Source organism: Corylus avellana, chromosome 7 (assembly GCF_965113065.1).
Source record: "Corylus avellana chromosome 7, dhCorAvel1.hap1.2, whole genome shotgun sequence".
Classification (NCBI taxonomy): domain Eukaryota; kingdom Viridiplantae; phylum Streptophyta; class Magnoliopsida; order Fagales; family Betulaceae; genus Corylus; species Corylus avellana.
This window is the reverse complement of record NC_142496.1, coordinates 16,416,817-16,422,769: the sequence shown is the minus strand read 5'-3', so window position 1 is coordinate 16,422,769 and position 5,953 is coordinate 16,416,817.

Genomic DNA, 5,953 nt, shown 5'->3' with positions numbered 1-5,953 from the left:
GAACTGAACAGAAACAAAATTTTGAGGAATTTGGAGAGGCGCGGGTGAATTTTAATAGCGCCAGCCGCGCCGACAGCAAAATTTTGGCCAAAAGTCTATTTTGCCCTAATTTAATTATTATTATAATATTTTAAAAAAAGTAGACATACTCATCAAACTAATACTAAAAATTGCATCAACGTCCTTCACCCAAATTATCAAAAATTTACAATTTCTCTCCTAATGATAAAAATATCATTAATAAAAGTTACAAAATAAATAAATAAGTAAAGTGGTAACAGATTGGTGTGGCGTGGGTCTTTGCGAGACCCAGGACACTACAGTGGGTTACATTACATGACCTTTTCCTTTTTTGTTAATTTATAGGGTAGTTTTTTATTTTATTGAAACAATTTAAAGGATATTTTTGTCTTTTTGTAAAACAAAATGAGTAAAGTACAATATCTTCTTTTTCTTTTTTCTTTTTCTTTTTTCAAGTTTGAGAGAGTATTAATAGAATCTTTAATTCGAGAAATATTTAAATTGAAATATTGAATGTTAGTTTAAGAAGGTAGGGATACCTCATAAATGTATAAGTGTATAAAATATAGGATAAAGTCCACTTAACCCTTTCAAACTGCCATACCAATGACAATTTACCCCATAAACTATCAATTACGACAATTTACCCTCTAAACTACTAAAACAATGACAATGTATCCTCAATTTTAACAAAATGATGAAATTGCCCTTACTAAAATAAAAACAAAATACTAAAATTTAAACCTTTTTTTCAAAATTTTAAAGGTATTTTTGTCTTATTAAAAATTTTATAATGGTAATTTCATCATTTTGCAAGCATTAGAGGGTACATTATCATTATTTTGGTAGTTTGGGATGTAAATTGTCGCAATTGATAGTTTTGATGATAGATTGTCATTAGAGTGATAGTTTGGGGGATTAAATAGACTTTACCCTAAAACATAATATATTAGTTGTAAATATATGGGAATGTATATATATATATTGTGGCCTTTTTTTTTTGGATTTGGGCCTGGGTTCTTAATAAGAAGGAGAGCAAAGCACAATACTCACGCAAATCTGGTATACTTGCAACTAAATCAATAGATACAAGGTTTCTCGACGAGGGGCAAAAGGGGTCACACGTGCAACTAATGAGAACGGTATAGCTTATAAAATTATGTGTTACAATTGTAAATGTCGTGGTATATCGGTGATTGTTAATGGTAATGGGTGTAATAGTAACACAAGAGGAATACTAATTTATTCCATAAGTTTGATATCACATAATGAAAATTGGAATAGATTGATTGAATGGGTACCCCTTTGGTTTAATAACCTTACAAACGTCTAGGTAGATTTCAATTCGTATTTTAGGTGGTACCTCTTAAGGCTAAAAACGAAGATAGTCCATTTGTCCAGCTTCTATCCATAAATTTACGGAGATCCATGTTGTTAGAACACGGGACCAAGTTCAAACCCCAAAGCAAGCAATCAACTATAAATACGCATAAAGTTAAAAAAGCAATACTCAATGGAAAAACATCACAGATTCACAATCGTAACACAAGTATTTTTGTTATGAAGTGGAAACCCAACGAACACATCAAAGGGAAAAATCAATCCAAGTGTGTCATTATGATAGATACCTAACGTCTTTATGACAAAAGCTTACAAAGACTTAAGCACACATAAAGTCATGATTCGCCATGACATTTTCATGACGAAAACGCCTACAACTCTTAGAAAATCCTTTCTTTTTTTTTTTTCAAACCAAACCTTTGTGATATGAAAGGAATATCAGGACTAGTTTTGACATACTGAATAAGGCAATTTGTATAAACTAACATGTGGCCCTATGCCTCATTTAAAAAAAAAAAAAATAGAAGGGGTGGTTCGTGTCACCCCTAAGCGCATTTCCAGCAGCTACCCGGTCATCTTCCTTAAGTTTAAGGATCCAAACTACTTTTTGTTTCCCTATGTCAATTTGCACCCCAATAGCTTCTCTTAATGCTTCCCTATATTATTAAAATATTATTATTTTTACTTTACCTTTTTTTATATTTTATTCCTTTAATTTAACCTTTCTTTTTCTCTCTCATCTCATCTCCGTCTTCGTTCTTTCCTTTCTTTCCCTTCCAGCAGCAGCCCATTTCTTCTTTATGTGATTTCTTCCTTTTCTTCTCCTCCCAACAAGGAAGCTAATGTCCTCACTCCCGTCCCTGTGATCCTCTTGCACCCAACCACCTCAAATTTCTTCAATTTCCAACACCCCCTCGCGGTGGCTATCAACCTCATGTCGTCCAAGTCCGCCGAGTTCTTTATCAACAGCGACTCCAGCCCTTCACACAACGCGATCCCATCCAACTGCGACCCAATCGGCATGCACATGCCTTGATGCCTTGTGTCTTTGATTTGATTTTTGGGTTTCTTTGGTTTGATTTGATTTCTGGGTTTCCAATTTTTGCTATTTTTTAACCACAACTTTATGAGATTTTTGGGTTTCTTTGGTTTGATCAATTGAAAGTTGAAACAACGGTCTGAAATCTCTGGTTTGATCGGTTTGGGTTTCTTTGATTTGAATGCTTTGCTGCTCGTTTGCCGTTTGGTGGTGTGAGCGAGAGAGAAAGAGAGGTCACAGAGAGACGTGAGACGAGAGGAGAGAGGAGAGAGAATTTTTTTTCTAATTTAATAATCCTTTGGATCACTACAGTTGAACCCAAAACATTGGGTTCAACTGTAGCAGCTGATGGTTTAAGGAACCATATAAGAAATCTGCTGTGGGACGTTTTTTGTAATTTTTTAGACATATTCCCTAAATTTAGGGAACAGACTCCCTTATAGGGAGTCTGCTGGGAATGCTCTAAAAGGCCAACCCTTAAAAATTTGTTTAGAGGATTGGCTCCTTGGGGGCGGCCGAACCACCCCGAGCCAAGGGGGTGATTCGGCTACCCCTATATGACCAATATGTGGCCACACCACCCTCATTGCCCTAGGGTGTGGTTAGGCCAACCTCTAAATTTTTGTTTTAGTTTTAGTTTTAGTTTTTTTTTTTTTTTTTTTTCTCTCTCTCTCTCTCTTTTGGCCATTTGGGAGTTGACTCGAGCCACCCTCAAGGCCCTTTAGAGTGGTTCAGCCACCCCCTAGCTGGCCATGGAGGGTGGCTCAAGCTACCTCTTCCAATTTTTTATTTTTTTAGTTTTATTTTAATATTTTTAGTTTTTTAGTTTTCTATTTTTTTTTAAAAAAAAAATTTAATGATGCATATTGCCACATGGTAATTTTTGATTGGTTTGAAGTGGATTCCGTTAGTTTTATGGATGGAGGGACCATCTCTATTTTTATATATCCTTAAGCGAAGTACCATCTACGGTGCGAATAAAACCAAGGTGGTAAAAAATAAATTCATTAAACCACAAGTACTAGAAAAGTGTTTGACACTAAATTAAATTTATAATATTTGTGTCATTGAAATGTAATACCTATTTACCCCCATTTAGATGATTGCATTGTTGAAACTAACGATTGATATGATTGTGGGTTATTAATATCCAAGGTATGATTCTTAAAGTCCTCAATCGATGGATTTACTGCGTGAAGGAGTTTCCAAAAGTCATCCCCATTATTCGAAATAAGTTATTAGACATATTAAAAAGCATGAAGAAGAGTGTATTTAAATTCAACATATGAACATTTCATTAGACTGCCTCAAAAATCACCATTTTTGGAGCTCTCTTGTAGCACCTCAGATTTAAAATCCTCATTTATAGATATTAATTTGAAGATAATATTATTTTAGTATTTATATTAAGTAATGAGATTTGTTATTGAAGAATTTATGGATTATAAGAGTATTGTAGGAATGGATTTTTATTTGAAATCATTACATCCTAAGGTTTAGGATAGATTATAGCTTGATAATTTAGTTGGTGACTTTAAGAGATATGATGGTATAATGATATATATTATACATTTGAATGAAAGTTAGCTTTGAGGAATAGCTGATTTGGTGTTAGCAAAAGAAGAAGGGTGTGAGAATTTTTAGATGAGATTAGATATAATTTTAATAAGGATTGGGCCCAAGGTGTTGTTAATAATGCTCATATCCTATTATATAGGACCAGACCTCTTTATGCATAATGCACACCATTTTTTTTCTTTTCCTTTATTTATTCCTCTATTTCCACACTCTCTTCTCTTTTTCTATGAAGCCCCTACCCACTATTTTCTTCCTTTCTCATTTTTCTATCAACACATCAACCCCTCTCTTCCCCCGCTTTCACCAATGCGACTTAGTACCACTCATTACTCCTTTCATTTTTCTTCCTTCCTTCTTTTACGAAGCAGCTTGGACTTTTCTTTTCATTTTCTTCACTTCACCTACTTTCATTGCTTTATTACCTAACGGAGAGCAAGAAACGAGAAGATAGAGAGAGGGAGCCTTATGGATGTAAGAAAGAGAAGACAGGGGGATAGAGATGTTGCAATAGAGTGAGAGATGGACAGAGAAGCATGAAAAAGAAAAAGAGGGTGATATGCTGAGGGGGAGAAACAGAGATTGAGAAGATGGCCAAGAGAGAGATTTGAAGAATAATAAAAATGGGTTCTTCAAAGGTAAATTTTTCTTCCTTTAGCTATGGGTATTTGATTTTAAGTTGAGTAATGGGTCTTAGATGAGAACCTTTTGATTTAATCAGGATGATATTGAGTGGTTTCACTCTTAAGGATTTTGAATTAGTTTTGGGAGTTGATTCTCTATTTTTGGGCTGAGTTTCAAGATATTTTGGGTTGGATTTTAATGGATTAACTTCACTAAAGGAGTAGATTGGAGTATTTGATTTTGGTAATTACTGGTTAGATTTCTTGAGGCTTAGCCGAATGGGTTGTTCTTGATTGCTGGGTGTCAATTTTTGGAAGAACCAGTGAGTGGTATTTTGGGGGTTTGATGTTTAAAGTCTTGTTAGTTGACTGTTGGGCAGTGGAGAGTTAATTGATTTTTGTGAATTGTTATTAATTTAGTTGTGAATAAATAGAATGGAACAAGAAGATATTTTTTTCAAGTTGGTTAATTAGCAGTTTAAAGACTGCTCATAGCTTCAGTCTAGAGGTAAGTAAATTCACTACCCCTTCTAAAATTACTTAATGTCATGCTATATATATATATATATATATATATATATTCTTGTATTAAACTGTAAATAATTATTTTATTTACCATCATGGAGATATGTTGCACGCATGAAAAATTTCTAAATGAATTATTTAGAAAGCTTATATTTCTTTTAAATGCTTTCTAAATACTATAAGTTTATATTTGGGAAAGTTTCCATTTTAAGAAAAGAAACTTGAGAAATGATGATGATTATGTTAAAGTACGTCAAGCTATCAAGAGCTTGAGTGCAGGTCGAGTGCACTCGAGCGCAACATCGAGCGCACTAACAGAGAAGAAAGTCGAGAATCAAGTCCGACTACGCTTGAGCGCAGGCCTAATGTGATGGAGCGCAAGTCCATCCCGCAGCTGTAGTAAATCTGAACCAATATGGAAAGATTTTTGGCATCCACCTATGATAGCACTGTCTCCACCTATGATAGCACGTAGAGAAGATTTCCCCAAGGATACAGCCTGTGATCTAATATATTCTAGAGGGCAAGTTGGACAATTAGGCAGTACCTTGGACAACAAGGAAAGATGCTAGTAGATTTGTTTAGTTTATAGAATCCTATGTAATATTTTTTTGATTATGTTCTGCATTAGGTCAAGCTGTAGTATATATACTACTACATTGTACTTGTAAGTTTATTAACTTTGAATAAACCTTCTCAAAGTTTTTCATGGTATTAGAGCCATAACAGGCCAACGCCATATTCCTCTCAAACAAGTTTTCTCTTTTATCAATGGCAAGCTCAAGTATTCCTTCATTTACCCCACCAAACACCACACAGAATTCACTCA